An 18,982-nucleotide genomic window follows, 5' to 3' on the forward strand; every position below is an offset into this window, starting at 1 on the left:
TATTATAGTTAAAAAATACTTTGTACATAAAGCAATCCCTCATAAAGGTATTCATAAGCTCCAACCATACTTAATTTGATACATAAAGTGTTGACTTACTAAAATTGCATTTAATTTCATTATTAAAAGAAAAATCCACTCTTTATTTATAATAATTAATTCCATCTCTCAAAAAGATATCCGTTTTTTATTGCAAAAATATACGTGACGGTTTTTAAAAAATCATAATTTTTTTATTTAAGAAAAAAGGTCGATTGGAGAGGAGAACGAAGCATTCTTTATAATGGTGTGGAAGTCTCCTCTAATAGACACATCTTAAAAATATTGAAGCAAAGACGGCAAGGGAAAGCCCGAAAGTGACCTATTTACCAGTGAGAACTATTTGGGCAAACGGCTAGTTTAGCCTTAGTATGTTTCTACCGTGAGGATTTGCACCAAGGATCATCAATCGTCCTAATGACCAAGCCAAACCAAAGCCGCAAGTACACAACTTTCAATCAATTTTTCTATTTTGATAGTAGCACCGATCACCGTGATTTTGGAGCCGAGCCTTTCTAGCAATGGGGCCTAGGAACCAATATGATGATTAGTTTAGGTAGGGCAGCCAATTTACTACGAACATGTGTGAAGAAATGGAAATACCATACACTCCCCTTGCCTCGTACTATGGGATTCCATTCTCCGTATGTTACGAATCTAAAGATCTCAAAATGGAAGAAAAAATTATCTAATGGAGACGATGGTAATATGAATATTGAAATTTAAATTTAAAAAATGAGATTAGAAGATAAAGAAATAGACCCACCCGAAATTTTTAGTTGATTGCATTGGTGACTTAAGTATCTCAAATAGAATTCATAACCCAACCCAACTGTCTATTTACCGGTTAGGTTTCATTAGGTTATCAGGCTATACTCTTTATAATTATTTAAAAAATCATATTTATCTAACTTACGTATTACATTAATAACTAAAATCTTAAACAATCAAATATCAAACATTCATAATTTTTATAACAATCTTTAAAGTATGGTAGGGTAGAGTTGAGTTGTAACTCTATTTTCTGGTTGGTCCAACCAAACTTAAATTTTTTAGTTCTTCAAAAATTCAACCAAGTCGGAAAAAAAATCCAACTCAAATAAATTTTAGTTGAATAGTCTAAGTTAGTCAGCTTCTCGAGTTATATATATATATATATATATATATATATATATATATATATATATAAATATAAATAAAGTGAAAAATTAAAATACCATTTTGTCAATTCCTATATCTTCACGTTTGCAAGTGTTTTTTTATTCATAGGCTTTTGATATATTTTTATTTAATTTAAAATTCTAGGTAATAAAACTAAGCATTTTAAAAGAATAAAATGGGGTGGAAAAGTGAAACATAATAAACCTATTAGAATAATTTAATCTCTATATTTTAATGAATCCAAATATTAATTTTTTAATTTGTAAAAAATATTAACTATTTAATCATTAAATATACTATTAAAATTTATTTATTTATTTTATTTTATTTTTTTTTTAGGTTATTTTCAGCTCATCCCTAGCCGATGCATTTTAAAGCCTTGAGGGGAAGCTCATAAGAGAAAGTCCAGAGAGGATAATATCAGCTAGCAGTGGACCTGGGTCGTTACAGTTGGTATCAGAGCCAAACATCGAGCAATGTACCAGTGAGGAGATTTTTCCCCAAAAGAAGATAGACATGAGGCGGTGTTCTAGTAAGGATGCTGGGCCCTGAAGCGGGTGGATTGTGAGATTCCACAATCCCACATTGATTGGGGAGGAGAATGAAACATACCCAAATAAAACAATATTTGCTAGCGGTATGTCTGAGTTGTTACATTTTTACTTTCTACAAAAATATTTTCACGAGGATTGCAAAAACTAATATAATTAATTTATAATTTCTTTAAAGAAAGGGTTAGAAAGACCTAATAATGTTTGGTAATGGGTGCAGCTGTGCAGGTGCAACCAATTGTAAGATAGGATTTTTTTTTCATGCATTTAAATATAAATAATTAACGTAAGGAATAGGGTTAAGTTAATTATTGTATATTATATAGTTTTCATAAGATATGATTTGGGTTTGAGATCTTTTGGGAATATTTATTAATAATTTTTATACAAAGATTGGATCAACTTGTTACATTTTTTAATACATGCAATTGTTTTTTTTTTTTTTTATAATAAGGTTTTGAGATTTGAATATATAATGGAATAATCATTCACAACCCTAAAGTGAGGTGACAAAATATAAATATTTATCCATCTTCCATTTTCCAAAGCTTGGAGTATCTCTCTTTAGATCTTTGTTTAATTAGATGCATTTAATTTGGCATAAACTTCAAAATCCCTAACCAATTTTGAAAGGAATCTTTGGATCGGTTAAACCTCTAAACCTAAACGCCCGAATTTGAGGCATGTTATTGAAAATTATTGAATGTAGTACGTGGCTATCAAGAATTACGAGAATAAAAACCGAACACCAACCTTTAGAATGGTATAATTCAATAAAAATATGTTGAACGACTCGTCGTTTTATATGTTAATAAAGGAGTTGTTACTAAGAATATGAAGGATGAAGACTCGATAAAATAGCGGAAACTTTCGTAAAATCAAAGGAAACTTGTAAGCTTAATCAACTTCTCAAAATAACTTCATATGTTGAACGATTCTGAACTCCTTTCATTAAAAAAAATGGAAATGTAGTTGATCTTCTTGCAGCTGAGAGAGATACTGTCTCGGTTTCTTTATCTCAATAAAGGGTATGATTGGTGCTGGCTAATGACCTAATCCAAAAACAGGTTGCAGAAATCGGATCAGAGAGACGACTTGAGATTCCTACAAGGACAGGTAGCAAGACAATCAAAGTGTCAAAGATCCTCACTTTGATCATTCGTGAATTTGAATTCCAAAGAAAAAAGAAAAGAAAAATATTCAACTCCTTAGAGATCATTAATCTCATTACGGTTACCTGAAGTTTTACGATAATCTAATTGGCTCTTTACTATTTTCACAATTGTTATTAACTCATACATATTCATAGATATCCATGGTGTTACCTCATTATAGTTCTTACTCATAACTCATCATACAATATGAACACCATCAATCGAGATAGATTCTCTATTAAACATTAGTTGGAAACTTCCTAATAGGTTCCATAACGTCGTCATCATCAAAAGAGGGAGGGAGTCTCGTGCCTACCAACTACTATATACTTGCTTGGACCTATGTTCTTATCCGAACAAGTTCACAACTAATAGATAGTTGGATATCCCTTAATAGTCTCTACATAGTATCATTATGTCACCATAAAGCTTATGCATATTAGGGCATGACTCTGCCATACAAACAAATAATCATAAAAGATACAATCTTGTCAATCAAGACATGTTCACTTTGATGGTTAACTGATGTCCTTTAATAGTTCACATTATCGTATAATCAGAGTAGCATAATCACATTATCTCATATCATCGTAAATCATATATTATAGGCAGACCGTAGTAAATTGCATAGCTAAATCACCTTATGATTAATCTTAATTAATCTTCAAAGTTCAATACGAACTCATACCCAATTCAATCCTGCAAGAAAAATCTTAGCTTGCTAGTCCCTTTCTTCTACGTATTTCTATTTTGAAACTACACTGAAGGGGAATTCCATCATGATGCTCTTGGTTCCTTTACCAAACTTTTTGAGTACATCAACCTGAATCAATGGGAACAAGATTCAATTAAGACCATTAGCTAATCAAATTGAATTTAACTCGATAATATTTTGGGTTTAAAACCCTATAAGTTTACCAAATTTAGAACGTTCATTGCGTACTTCTTCTTTTGAAACACATCCTAAAAATTAATCCAACAACCGTGTTAAAACAATCAAAACTCTATCCTTAATCTAAAAATTATAGGAAATTTCACAATGGTTGCTAGTTTGCCCACTGTAATCTATATAGGTCAGACTTCATTCTCCTTGATCCATAGTAACAAACCAGTAAATCGGTAGATTATCTTACTATGTATAGGTATGACATATTCTACGTTTACACCCCCATCAATTTGGACGATGTACTACTAAGTTCAGATTACGTCTAAAACTGCTAAAAGAAGGAGCTAGTAGTGGCTTTGTCATGATATCGGCGAGTTGATCCTTGGAAGGTATGAGTCGCACATCAAGCAGATGAGTCGATACTCGTTCACGAACGAAGTGATAATCAACCTCAACATGCTTCGTCCGTCGATGAAAGATTGAATTGGCGGACAGATAGGTTGCACCAATGTTGCCACACCACAGGCTAGGCGCTCGAGCTTGCGAGATCCCGAGCTCACGCAAGAGGACTTGGATCTAGATTAATTCAGTAGTGGCATCAGCAACCGCCTTGTATTCAGCCTCCGTACTAGAACAAGAAACCGTTGATTGTTTTCTTGAACTCCAAGAGATAAGATTGCCACCAAAGAATATCGTATAGCCTCCAGTGCTTCGACGGTCATCAGGATTCCCGACCCAATCAGCATCGAAGAAGGCACACAGCAAATGACTTTGTAAGACACAAGCCCATATCAATAGTGTCATCTAGATAATAGAGAATTCGTTTGACCGCCGCCCAATGTACAGAAGTCGAGGAGGACATGAACTGACACACTCTGTTGGCACAGAAGGATATATCAGGACGTGTCAGAGAAAAATATTGGAGAGCACCAATAACACTCCGACAGTATCCTCAGGTGAGCTTTTCACCACCATCCAATAACAACTTCTCACTAGGAAGCATAGGTGTGGGCACACCTTTGGAGGTGAGCATATTGGTCTTGGACAATAAATCTTGAATGTATTTATGTTGTGTCAGAACAAGTCAATTGAAAGTATGGCGGACCTCAATCCCCAAAAAATAACTCAAAGTGCCAAGATCTTTAACGGCAAAGTCATCCCAAAGCTGTGTAAGAAGTTTCTCAATAGCCATAGAAGATGAGCTGATGATAATAATGTCAACATAGATGGGGATATACATCTGAATGTCCGTCTTGTTAAAAATGAAAAGAGAGACATCAGCCTTTGAAGGTGTAAAACCAGCTCTAATAGTTTGGAGCTAAGGCGAGAAAACCAAGAACGCGGAGCTTGTTTGAGGCCATAACGTGACTTATCCAGCTTGCAGAGATAACCAGGATGTTGAGAATCTACAAAGCATTTTGAATATCAATCTGTCGAATAACCCAACCACGAGAGATTGTTAAATAAAAGCCATGTGCCCTATTTAGTTAGGTTTCTCAAAACATCTGAATTCACGCGAATGGAAGAGCGTAATTCTAGGTGCCATTGTTTGGCCAATTTGGGCGAAGTCTTCGTCCACTCTCCTATTTTTGTATAATTGGTTTTTCTATTTTTGTAATTAGATTGGTTATTTAAACCGTTCAACTGAAGAAAAATAATATATCGAGTCTTCAGCAAATCTCAGCGAATCTCTCTCCCTCTCTCCTTTTACTTCCGCTAATTTTTCCTTCGAAGAAACCTTCGGCCAATTTTTCGTCGACATTGTCCTCCGAATTGCCAGAGTCAACAGTAATAACAACAGATAATAAGAGTTGAATGGTAGTGGGCCTAACAACTGGACTAAAGGTATCATTTAAACCCTTTAGCAATCATGCATGCTTTGTAACGATCAATAGAGCCATCTAACTTTTGCTTGAGTTTAAAAACTCATTTGCAATCAATAACCTTAAGACCAACATGAGGAGGAACTAACTATCATGTCTTATTTTTCAGAAGTGTCTGAAATTCATCATTCATTGCCTGACGCCAGAGGAGATGCTCCATAGCAGTAATATGTGAAGTAGGTTCAGAGGTAGAAGATTGAACCATAGAATATGTTACTGTTCCATCTGTACGCACCTTGAATTTCTTGATAGTGTGCTTCAATCAAGTACCATACGGATGAGTAGTAGGTGCACGATCCACAACTAAGGGGACAACCGTACCAGCCGTTGCGAGGGGAGCAACCGGTGCAACAACAGTCAGTCGACCAACGGCCAAGGATCCGACCGGGCATTGCACAATATCATCTGCTGGCAGAGGATCTGATGCCCCAATCATTAGCAGAACAACCAATGTTGATTCGCACAGCAGCGGCGCGGAGGATTACAGCGACAATCCTAAAGCTGATGTGGGCACTAGATTTTCTGCATCCAAAGAGTTAGTAAGCATAGATATATGTATATGATCATTCTCTAAATTAGTACTGCTGCTACCCAAATGCAAGGTGCACAAATCAGGGGCATTGTGTGTCGGCTGCAAGGTTGGGAGAAATCTGGGTGGGGCTTTCTTGAACGGAAAAACATTCTCCTCAAATATGACGTCTCTAGAAATATAGACATGACTAGAATCGAAAAGAGAGCTTTTGTTTGTTATAAGGGTGAAAATGAGGCCAACAAGCACACCCAAAAACTTTTAATAAGGAGTCATTTGGTGGGGTATGAAAAAGACGCTTTAAGGGGCATTTGTTATCTCGATGATACGGGTAGCAAGATGATTGATGAGATATGTGGCTGTAAGAAACGCATCATCCAAAAATTTAATAGGTACATTAGCATGAGCTAGAAGGACTAGGTCAATTTCAACAATATGATGGTGCTTGCATTCAGCAGACCCATTGTGTTCATGCGTGTGAGGGCATGAAACACGATGAGAAATTCCAAAGGAATGAAAGAATGTGTTATGAATTTTCTGATATTTTTCATCCCAATCAGACTGGACACACTTCATTTTAATATCTTGGAGACGCTCAACATGAGCTTGGAACTGCAAAAGTATACGAGGAGCTTCTGTTTGATAATGCATCAAATAGATCCACGAAAATTTACTGAAATCATCAATAAAGCTAATATAATATTTAAAGCCCCCGACATATGGAGGTATAGGGCCCAAACATCCAAAAAAATCAGTTCTAAAGGTGACGAAGACCTATATTATTGAGACGTAAAATTAACTTTACTACTTGAAATGAAGGATGTCCAAGAGATGCATGCCATTGGGTGTGAGTAGTAGGTCACCAGTAAATCTAGCAAGAAGGACGAGCAGAAAGGTCACGACGATCACCAGCAGGGTGAGCAGGCACGCCACCTTGAGAATGACCATGACCACGATCCCTACGCCCATGGTTCTTCTGCTGACCACCACGACCAGTGTAATTGGCTAAAGATCAAGGATTTAACTGAAGTTCAGCTTGGTGTTGTAATTGGCAAGCTTCAAACACCATTAGATGTGCAAACACATCATCAAGTGTGAGAGCTTCACTCTTGGTAGTCATCGAGGTGACGAAGGGATCATAGTCAGGGTCAAGACTAGCAAGGAGATACGCGATCACGTCATTATCCCGCAAGGCAAAGCCGGTGGAGGGCAGCCCTTTGATCTTGTGAAAATAATCTGCAGTAGACAGATCGCATTTCTTAGACGTGGCGAGCTCAACACAGATCTAAACAGTGTGAACATGAGTTGACGATGAAAACATCCGCTGCAAGGTATCCCACGCCTCCTTGGACGAGTAGCGGCAACCACATCATGAAGAATCTCCTCAGATATGGATGAGAGAAGGCCGCTAAGGATCTGTTGATCCTGATCATACCACCGATCATAGGCCGGATTAGAGACCAGGTTAGCACCAGCAGCACTTGAGGAAGGGACTAGCTTGGTAGGTGTGGCAATGGTGCCATCGAGGTAGCCCATAAGCTTCGTACTTCATAGGTAGGGGAAGAGCTGAGCGTGCCATAATGAACTTATTTTTCATGAGACGAATTGTGAAAGCGTGGTGGAGAGGGATTGGGCCAAAGGTCGACGCCATGGTAGATGAGATCGTGTTGGAGATAGAGGATGAGGAGGAAGAAAACATGATAGACATTGCTAATGAATAAACCGTGGCTCTAATATCATGTTAGGTTGAATGGCACCGTAACCTATATGAGTCATGACCTCATGTATTTATAGACGTGTATAATGATGATTACATGATGCGCCTTGACCCATGGTAACAAACCAGTAAATCTGTAGATAATCTTACTATGATAGATATGACCTATTCTACATTTAACACCCTCATCCCTTCAACAATTGTCACTTTATCATCGTTTGGACGATCACTATTCTATTTGTTTTTTTAATATTACATATTTTNAAAAAAAAAAAAAAAAAAAAAAAAGTGTGTCGTCGCCGGTAAATGAGCGAGAATTTCAGCGAGGCACCAAAATTCTCGCACCTGCAACCCACGTTCCCTCCCCGACGCAAAGGGTACACAAAATGAAGGCACACTCAATCAACCCTCACAACACACACATGCTAGAGAGGAACCATTAAAAATGAGGAGATTATCAAACAAGGAACCTAGGACATATTAGCCTTCATCAAGGGAAGAAACATATGGGTCTGACATACCAATAGTGAGAGAGTTCCCTTGTTAGATAAAAGCTATGAGTTTTCCTTATTTAGGTTATTCACACGTTTTCTTAAACTTAGTTAGTTGTTGTTTTGGTTTTTGGATATCTGAATTCAGTCTCGGCATATAATGGAAGAGCGTATTTTTTGCTGGCCATTTAGGCCAACTTTGAGCGCAAGATTTGTGCCACTACGGCTAATTTTAGGATAGGATGGTTATTTAAATATGTCAACAGAATGAAAATAACAATCCATCGAGTCTTCAGCGTATACTTTCTCTCTCTGTTAGTCTTCCATTATTTTCTTTCTTCCAACAAATTTCCTTCGGCCATTTTTACTCCGTCGACGGTTTCCTTGCGATTGTCAGAAGTCAACAAGTGCTATTAGAGCCTAGTTTAATCTACCGGTGGTATATCACTGCAGAGGAGCCAAGATAGTTTAAGTGGTTATAAAGTGTCAACTTAACCACACACAGGTCTCAGGTTCAAGTAGAAGAAAATGAAAAGCGCAAAAATACACACATTGTGGGATCCATCCTTGACAGGCCCACTCACTGCACCACACNCGCCAGTGCTGACGCAGTGCGCACGTAGAAAAGCCAAATCCCAGTGGGGGGCCGGTACCTTTCTTTTACGGCCTAAATTCCTATTTGTCAGCCGTGGGGAACTACTGCTCGGTCGGAAAGAGGCAAAAGGCTTGGGCCTACATATTTACGGTCTGTACCTCCAGAGATGCGATGATGTCGTAACGTTGAGCAGCGGAAGAAGAAGAAGAATGCCGCTTCAGCTATCGACAATGAGGGTCGTCTATGTTGACACTCGCAATTCGGAGAACAATGTCGACGAAAAATTGGCCGAAGGTTTCTTCGAAGGAAAAATTAGCGGAAGTAAAAGGAGAGAGGGTGAGAGATTCGCTGAGATTTGCTGAAGACTCGATATTTATTTTCCTTCCGTTGAATGTTTTAAATAACAAATCTAATTACAAAAATAGAAAAACTAATTATACAAAAATAGAAAAGTGGACAAAGATTCGCCCAAATTGGCCAAAAAATGGCACCTAGAATTACGCTCTTCCATTGGTGTGAATTCAGATGTCTTTAGAAACCTAACTAAATAAGGAATGGCTTTTATTTAACAATCTCCTCCTAAAAGCTGTACCTTATTATTTGAACTCCGATCTTTGAGCGTAGTTCTTCGAATTTCACCCGCGCCAGGGACTTGGTGAAAATGTCTCCAAGTTGTTCCTCTGTTCGGATGAAATCAATCTTGATGAGCCCTCGATCTGCACATTCTCGAATGTAGTGGAATCTGATTTCTATGTGCTTGCTCCGGTCGTGCAAAACTGGATTTTTGATCAGGGAGATCGTAGCTTTGTTGTCTACGTATAGCATTGGTGGATCGCTTTCTCTCCCGATGAGTTCTTCCATTAGTCGTGCAAGCCAGATCCCTTGTGTTGCTGCCATCGAAGCGGCGATGTATTCTGCTTCGCAGGAAGACAAAGCAACTACCTTATGTTTTGTTGATTGCGAGCAGATCGCGCCGCCTGAGAGAAAGTAGATCATTCAACTGGTGCTCTTACGATCATCAACGTCACCGGCCATGTCACTATCACTGTAGCCGACCAGCTTGAGTTTCTCCTTTCCGCTCCCTGCGCATTATCTTACACCCCAGCCTCTGGTTCCGGCTACATAGCGCAGGATGCACTTGACAGCCACTAGATGCTTCTCCCTAGGTGCTTCCATAAACCTGCTCACATATCCAACAGAATAAGCAAGATCAGGACGAGAGTTTACTAGATAGCGCAGACTCCCGACAATGCTGCGGTAATTGGTGGAGCCGACTGTCGTCGTAGTGCCGGCCTTCCTTAGTGGAGTCGGGCCTCCATTGGCGTCCTTGTAGGATCACTGTCCACAAGCCCAGTTGTGTTCAGCAGCTTCTTCGCGTATGCACTTTGGCAGATGGAGATGCCGGTAGAATTCTATTGCACTTCGATGCCGAGGTAGTAGCTGAGCACGCCGAGATCGCTCATCTCGAAGTTTTTCGACATCTCCTTCTTGAACCTTCCGAGGACTTCCACGTCACCTCCAGTGATTATGAGGTCGTCGACGTACTCCCACGATCAGTCGCTTCTTGCCATGGCCATGCGTGTACATGCCATGCTCAGAGGCACAACGTTTGAATTTCAGTGACAGTAGGGTACTGTCGAGCTTCGCGTTCCAGGCTCGTGGGGCTTGTCGAAGCCCGTAGAGTGCCTTGTGCAGGCGCAGTACCTTATTGGGGTTGTCGTTGTCCAGGAAGCCAGGTGGTTGTCGAACATAGACGGTCTCCTTCAGCTCTCCGTTAAGGAAAGCATACTTTACGTCCATATGGCGAACCTCCCAAGAGTAATGTGCCGCAATTTCCAGCAAGAAACGAACGGATTCTAACCTTGCCACTGGCGCAAATACCTCTTCGAAGTCCACTCCTTGCTTCTGGACGTAGCCCTTCGCCACCAAACGGGCCTTGTGCTTCACAACTTCTCCTTTTTCGTTGCGCTTGAGTTTGAAGACTCATTTGAGCCCTATGGCTCGGTGTCCCGGTGGCATATCCTCCAGACTCCACGTCTGGTTCTCGGTGATGGATGTCATCTCCTCCTGCATTGCCTTCNTCACAACTCCTTTTTCGTTGTGCTTTAGTTTGAAGACCCATTTGAGCCCTATGGCTCGGTGTCCCGGTGGCATATCCTCCAGACTCCACGTCTGGTTCTCGGTGATGGATGTCATCTCCTCCTGCATTGCCTTCAGCCAGCACGGGTTCTTTTCTACTTCGGCGAAGGTGTTCGGTTCATCTGCACTGATGGCATGTAGTTCGGCCACTTCTTCGAGCTCGCGCGCTGTCAGTCCAGGTGGTTCACCTCCTCCAACTAGGTCGTCCATCCTCTGGTACCTGGCCTCGAGATCAGTATCGTGATCGGCATCCAGCGTCGAATTCGCAACACCACGAATCGCAGTCCGTGGTGTTGCGAATTCCACTAGTTCAGGGGGTGCACCTGCTGGCGGTGGTGATGGCTCCTGATGCTGGGCTCCTCCTTCTTCCAGCTCAGTGACGAGGTACTCCACCGTGAATTGATTTGGATTATGGTCTGCCTCGATCACATCATTCCACTCCCAGAAGGTGCTTTCATCGAAGACGACATCGCGAGACACGTGAGCTTGCCCCCCTACAGGATCATAGAGTTTGTACGCCTTGCTCCCGGGTACATAGCCGATAAAGACGACCTTCAGCCCCCTGGGCTCGAGCTTGGCGAGGTGGGGACGTGTTACCTTCATGTATGCGACCCAACCGAACACGCAGAAATGATGTACCGCTGGTTTTTTGTTGTACCAGGCCTCATATGGCATCTTCCCATCGAGGCTTTGGGTTGGTGACCGATTGAGGAGATAGACGGCCGTCATTACTGCCTCTCCCCAGAATCTCCCAGGCATCCCAGCCGTCACCAACAATGACCTCGCTGTCCCGACGATGGTCTATTTTGGCGTTCCACCACTCCGTTCTGTTGGGGGGAGTAGGGCGCCGTTAGGTGCCATTGTATGCTGATCTTGTCGCAGTACTTACCGAAACTTGCTGAGGTGAATTCTTCACCTCGGTCTGTGCGCAGCACTCGCATCTTCTTCTCACATTCAGCCTCCGCTCGCACTTTAATAACCTTAACCGCCTCTATCGCCTCACTTTTCGCTTGCAGCAGGGTCAGCCACATGAAGCGGCTTTTGTCATCGACTAACAGGAGGAAGAGACTCTTATCGCCTGGGGTCGCCGGCTTGATGGGCTCGCAGATATCGCCGTATACAAGCTCGCGCCTCTATTTGCCGATGAGGCACCCCTCGCACAGCTTGTTCACGCCTTTGATTGCTGGCAAACCGTGCACCAACTCCTCCTTCTGTAGCTTTTCTAGAGCAGGAAAGTTCAAGTGTCTGACCTTGCATGCCACCTTCAAGATACCTCTTCGGTCTTGGCCGAGAGGCTGACGGGTTGCTCTATCTCTAACTCCAAGATGTAAAGACGGTTTGTCGTGCGCCTTGCCTGCGTGAGCAGCCGTCGTTGATTATCAAAGATTTTGAGTAGTCCGCGCTCGATGGAAATGAAGCAGCCTGTCTCATCAAGTTGACCCAGACTCAAAAGGTTAGCCTTGAGCCTCGGGATAAAGTAGACGTCAGTCAGCTTGCGATGCTCGCCTCCCTTGCTGACGAATAGGATGGTGTCGTGCCCTTCGATCTTGACGACGGAGCCGTCGCCGAATTTCACCGTCCTGCGGATCCCCGAGTCGAGCTCGGAGAACACAGATCTAGCCCCAATCATATGGTTTGTTGCCCCTGTGTCAAGGATCCATCGCCGGTGCTCGTGTTGCTCGTCCCTCTTGCCGATCTGAGCGAACACTCGCTCCTCCTCCAGTTGAATTGGCTCCCCAGCTGGTGACACCTTTGCTACGCCCAGCTGGAGCTCTTTCTCGGATTCAACATCGTCGTCGATTGCCTCCATCTCCGTGGATTTGGAATCGAAATTGGGGACGCATGCACTTACCATGAAGAGAGCTGGCTCGTCCTCCTCGGATTGAGCCACATGGGCCTTTTCGGCCTTCTCCTTGTTCTAGCAATTCCTGCTCAGTGTCCTCTCTTCCCACAGTTCGAGCACTGGATCGGTCTCCCTGCCATTGGTCGACTCCTTCTTTTGATCCCCATCTTTTCCTTTGCGGCTTGTGGGCCCCGTTGCTCTCGCTGGTATTGTTGTGGAGCTTTAGGCGTGCAAGTCATTCCTCCTCCGTGAGGAGTAGACGACCCTCCTTGTCGACAGCTAAAATGTTTACTTCATTTAATGGAAAAATTCATGTTAGTGGAATTTTGAGGTGTCAAAATTTGGTTTAACCAAACTTGCATGTTTGCCAAATAAACCCCGCAAGTTTGAGTGGAATTTTGAGTGGCAAAATTTGGTTAACTCAAACATGCATGCTTGCCACATAATCCCAACCATTTGAGTGGAATTTTGAGTGTTAAAATTTGGTGATCTCAAATTTGCATGAACATGCAAACATGACTCTTTAAATAGAGTGATCATTGTACATGGAAGGTCTTCTTCTTCTTGGTAAAAAACCTTGAGAAAAACCTCTCACAAACACTCTCTTCACATATACAAAATCTCTCCCAAGTTTAGTCACTCACCGGATTCCACAATCTCGTTCTAAGGCCAGATGATAGTGGAGAAAACACTAGTGGTGGTTCGAAACTGGTTCGTGAGAAAAAGGAGTTTGAACTACAAAAGGTTAGTATCTAAACTCATTAAGGTTTAATACTTATGAACATGCTAGTTATTTACTATAATTGATATTCTAAAAGTGCCTAAGATCCAAATTGCTTCCGCATGTGTTATATTAACACCATCAGGGACAACAAACCATATGACCAGGGCTAGATCCGCATTCTTAGGGGTGAGCAGCATGAGCACCGGCAATGCGTCCTCGACACAGGGGCAACAAACCATATGACTAGGGCTAGATCTGCGTTCTCTGAGCTCAACTCGGGGATTCGCGGGCTGGTGAAATTCGGCGACGGATCCGTCGTCGAGATCGAAGACCGTGGCATCATCCTGTTCGTCGGCAAGGGAAGCGACCACCACAAGCTGACCGGTGTCTACTTCCATCTCGAGGCTCAAGGCTAACCTTATGCGTCTGGGTTAACTCGATGAGGCCGACTGCTTCATTTCCATCAAGGGCGGCCTACTCAAAATCTACGATGAACTTTCCTACTCTACAAAAACTACACAAGGGAAGATGGTGCACGGTTTGCCGGCAATGAAGGCGTGAACAGGCTGTGTGACAGGTGTCTCATCAGCAAGCAGAGGCGCACCCCTTTCCGTCTCAGGTATCCTACCGCGCTGGTGAGCCGTTGGAGCTCATGCACGGCGATATCTACGGGCCCATCAAGCTGGCGACCTCAGGCAACAGGACCCTCTTCCTCCTGCTGGTCAATGACAAAAGCCCTTCATGTGGCTAGTCCTGCAGCCAGCGAAAAATGAGGCGGCAGAGGCGATTAAGCACATTCAAGCACGAGCGGAGGCCAAATGCGGTAAGAAGATGCCCTAATGTTGCGCACATACTGAGGCAGAGAATTCACCTCGGCGAGCTTCGATAAGTACTACGACGAGCTCGGCATGCAGCGACAACTAACGACGCCCTACTCCCCCCAACAGAACAGGGGGGTTGACCATCAAAATCAGACCATCGTCGGGACAGCATGGTCATTGTTGATGACGACCGGGATGCCTGAGAGGTTCTGGAGAGAGGCGGTAATGACAGTCGTCTATCTCCTCAATCGATCGCGAATACAAAGCCTCGACGGGAAGACGCCACATGAGGCCAGGTACAACAAGAAACTAGCGGTACATCATCTCCGAGTGTTCGGCTCCTTTGATATGAAGGTAGCACGTCCCCACCTCGTCAAGCTCGATCCCAGGGGGCTGAAGGTTGTCTTCATCGGCTACGAACCTGGGAACAAGGTGTACGGGCTCTATGATCCTACAGAGGGGCGAGATCACGTGTCTCACGACATCATCTTCGACAAAAGCACCTTCTCGCAGTGGAACGACGTGATCGAGGCAGACCAAAACCCAAATAAATTTATGGTGGAGTACCTCGATCGAGCTGGGAGAAGGAGGAGTGCAGCATCGAGAACTGTCACCGCCGTCAGCAGCTGCACCTCCTGAACTAGTGGAGTTTGCCAACACCATGGACTGCGGATTCAACGCTGGATGCCAATCATGATGATGATCTGATGCCAGGTACCAGAGGATGGAAGATCTAGTGGGAGGAGGTGAACCACCTAGACTGGCGGTGCGCGAACTCAAACAAGAGGTGGCCAAACTGCATGCCATCAGTGCAAATGAACCGAACACCTTCGTCGAAGTAGAAAGGAACCCATGCTGGCTGAAGGCAATGCAGGAGGAGATGACATCCATCACTGAGAACATGCCATCGGGACACCGAGCCATAGAGCTCAAAAGGGTCTTCAAACTGAAGCGTAACGAAGAGGGAAAAGTTGTGAAACATAAGTCCCGTCTGCTGGCGAAGGGCTACGTCTAGAACTAAGGAGTGGATTTTGAGGAGGTATTCGCGCGGGTGGCAAGGCTGGAATCTGTCCGCCTATTGCTGGCAATCGCGACATATCATTCCTGGGAGGTCCACCACATGGACGTGAAATCCGCAATCTTGAACGGAGAGCTGAAGGAGACCGTCTATGTCTGACAACCTCCGGGCTTCCTAAACAACGACAACCCTGACAAGGTATTGCACCTGCACAAGGCACTCTATAGGCTTCGGCAAGCACCACAACCCTTGAACGCGAAGCTCGACAGTACCCTACTGTCGCTGAAGTTCAAGCGCTGTGCCTCTAAGCATGGCATATATACACATGGCCACGATGAGCAGCGACTGATCGTGAGAGTGTACGTCGACGACCTCATAATCACTAGAGGCGACATGGAAGTCCTCGAAAGATTTAAGAAGGAGATGTCAAAAAACTTCAAGATGAGCGATCTCAGCATGCTCAGCTACTGGCATCGAAGTGCAATAGAGTACTGTTGGCATCACCATCTGCCAAAGTGCATACGCGAAGAAGCTGTTGGACACAACTGGGCTTACGGACAGTAACCCTACAAGGACGCCAATGGAGGCCCGACTCCAGCTAAGGAAGGCTGAAACTACGATTGCAGTCGATGCCACAAATTCTCGCAGCATTGTCGGGAGCCTGCGCTATTTGGTAAACACACTCCCTGACCTTGCTTATTTCGTTGGATACGTGAGTAGATTCTTGGAAGCACCTAGGGAGGAGCATCTTGTGGCTGTCAAGCGCATCCTGCGCTATGTGGCTGGAACCAGAGGCTGGGGTGTGAGAGACTACGCAAGGAGAGGAAAGTAGAAGCTTGAGCTAGTCGGCTACAGTGATAGTGACATGGCCGGTGACGTTGATGATCGTAAGAGCACCAGCGGGATGATTTACTTCCTCTCAGGCGGCGCGATCTGCTGGCAATCAACAAAACAAAAGGTAGTTGTTTTGTCTTCCTGCGAAGCAGAATACATCGTCACTTCGATGGCGGCAACACAGGGGGTCTTGCTTGCACGACTGATGGAAAAACTCATTGGAAAAGAAGGCGATCTACCAATGCTATACATTGACAACAAAGCTACGATCTCCCTAATCAAAAACCTAGTTTTGCACGACCAAAGCAAGCACATAGAAATCAGATTCCAGTACATCCAAGAATGTGCAGATCGGGGGCTCATCAAGATTGATTTCATCCAAACAGAGGAACAGCTTGGAGACATTTTCACCAAGTCCCTGTCGCGGGTAAAATTTGAAGAACTACGCTCAAAGATCGAAGTTCAAATAATAAGGTAGATATACCACAGCTTTTAGGAGGAGATTGTTAGATAAAAGCTGTAGGTTTTCCTTATTTAGGCTATTCACACGTTTCCTTAAACTTAGTTAGTTGTTATTTTGGTTTTTGGACATCTCAATTAACGCTCCCCGTATAATGGAAGAGCTTATTTTTAGCTGGCCATTAGGCCAACTTTGGGCACAAGATTTGTGCCACTACTGCTAATTTTAGGATAGGATGATTATTTAAATATGTCAACCGAACGAAAATAAGAATCCATCAGGTCTTCAGCGCATACTTTCTCTCTCTGTTAGTCTTCTGTTATTTTCTTTCTTCCAACAAATTTCCTTCGACCGTTTTTACTCCGTCGACGATTTCCTCATGATTGTCAGAAGTCAACATCCCTGACATATTTTTCAAGAATTTACCAAGGGTGCCTCCATCACAAGTATAAGATTTTTGCATTGAGCTCGAACTAGGTACCAACCATACCTCAAAGTCCCTGTACCGCATGGCACCGAAAAAATTCAAGGAACTAACATACAATTGCATGACATGCTAGATAAGGGTTTCATACACCCTAGTGTATAGTCATGGGGTGCTAGTGCTATTTGTTAATAAGAAAGATAGTTTAATGTGATTCTGAATATGAGAGTAAAGAAGAAGTATATCCTCTCCCTAACATAGAAGACTTCTTTGACCAACTCCGGGAAGCTATAATGTTTTCCAAAACTCACCTGCGGCCAAGCTACCACAAGATCATAATAAGGAAGGAAGACATGCCACAAGCAGCATTTAGGTCAAGATATTACAGCTATGAGTTTGTGGTCATGTCGTTTGACCTAATAAATACCCATGTAGTGTTCATGGAATTGATGAATCGAGTATTCAAGGGGTGTCTGAACAAGTTTATTATTGTGTTCATAGAAGACATCCTAGTGTACTCCAAGACTAAAAAAAAAAACACGAATTACACCTCAACAAAGTTCTAACGATTTTGAGGGAAAAAAAGTTGTATGTCAAGTTCTATAAGTCTAAGTTTTGGCTACAACAAATTACATTCCTAAAACAAGTAATGTTGAAGGATAGAGTTTTAGTAGACTCTACAAAGGTGGAAGTTGTTACTAAGTGGGCACATCCTTCAACCATTGAGGTGTGTAGCTTCCTAGGACTCAGGTTATTACCTACGCCTTATGAGATTTTATCTAAAATAGTCTTCGCACTCACACAGTTGACTAGGAAGGGTAGTCCATTTGGGGGATAGAGGCATGTGAAGCAATTTTCTAGACTTGAAGCATAAATTAGTGTTATGACCCGTACTCAAAATGCCAGTTCCTTCATGATGTTAAGTTGTTTCTAATGATGCCTCTAAGGAAGGGTAGGGATGTGTATATTAGCAGCATACAAAGGTTATCGCTATTTCTCTCGTTAGGTGCAGAATATGAATAGAATTATCCCACTCCTGACATAGTGCTGACAACCATTGTATTTGCACTGAAAATCAAGAGGCACTGTCAACATAAAGAAAAGACTTGAAATTTTATCGAGCACAAGAGTTTAAAATACTTCTTCACCTAGAAAGAATTAAATATGAGCAACAAAAGTGGCTAGAACTGGTAAAAAACTATGACGTGGATATCTAGTACGACCACAGAAAGATAAACGTAGTTGTTGATGCACTGAGTGTCATAACCATACTATGAAGAGAATAGTTTGGGACCTTCATGTTGAGTCAAGCAAAGCGACGACCCTCAAGAGGCGCCCATCCGTACACAAGGGTCAATATAGAAGAATGTCATGAAGCGACCAAGGAGAACGGTGCATTATCCAACACACCATATAACATGTGCATTGAAGAGAAAACGAGGCATAAGCAAGATAGAGGAAACGAGTAGACAAGAGTGTCACGGATAGACTAGTTGAAGGGTCGGGTAGGACCATGGGCCTTAACCTTGAAAGTCAGGGTTCGTGAGGAAGTTTGGGCATGAAATTCTAGAGTCAAACTCACCCATATGAAATATGAAAGCTCGCCAAATTTAGTGTCAATCAAACATCGAATGGACGCTTCACGACACCTTATGTCTATTTTCCAAAATCATGTCTATGTTTGATATGACCCATGATCGAAATATACCAAAA

The 18,982-nt window shown here is 42.7% G+C and overlaps 1 non-coding gene across 1 annotated transcript; it reads right to left on the bottom strand.

Annotated features, from left to right (window-relative positions):
- Positions 1 to 7,258: 7,258 nt before the first annotated feature.
- On the bottom strand, positions 7,259 to 7,398 carry LOC111804586. Its single transcript, XR_002816550.1, has one exon. It is a non-coding gene; the product is annotated as a small nucleolar RNA Z247 (small nucleolar RNA).
- Positions 7,399 to 18,982: the final 11,584 nt, after the last annotated feature.

The sequence above is a fragment of the Cucurbita pepo genome, chromosome LG10 (genome assembly GCF_002806865.2).
Source record: "Cucurbita pepo subsp. pepo cultivar mu-cu-16 chromosome LG10, ASM280686v2, whole genome shotgun sequence".
Classification (NCBI taxonomy): Eukaryota; Viridiplantae; Streptophyta; class Magnoliopsida; order Cucurbitales; family Cucurbitaceae; genus Cucurbita; species Cucurbita pepo.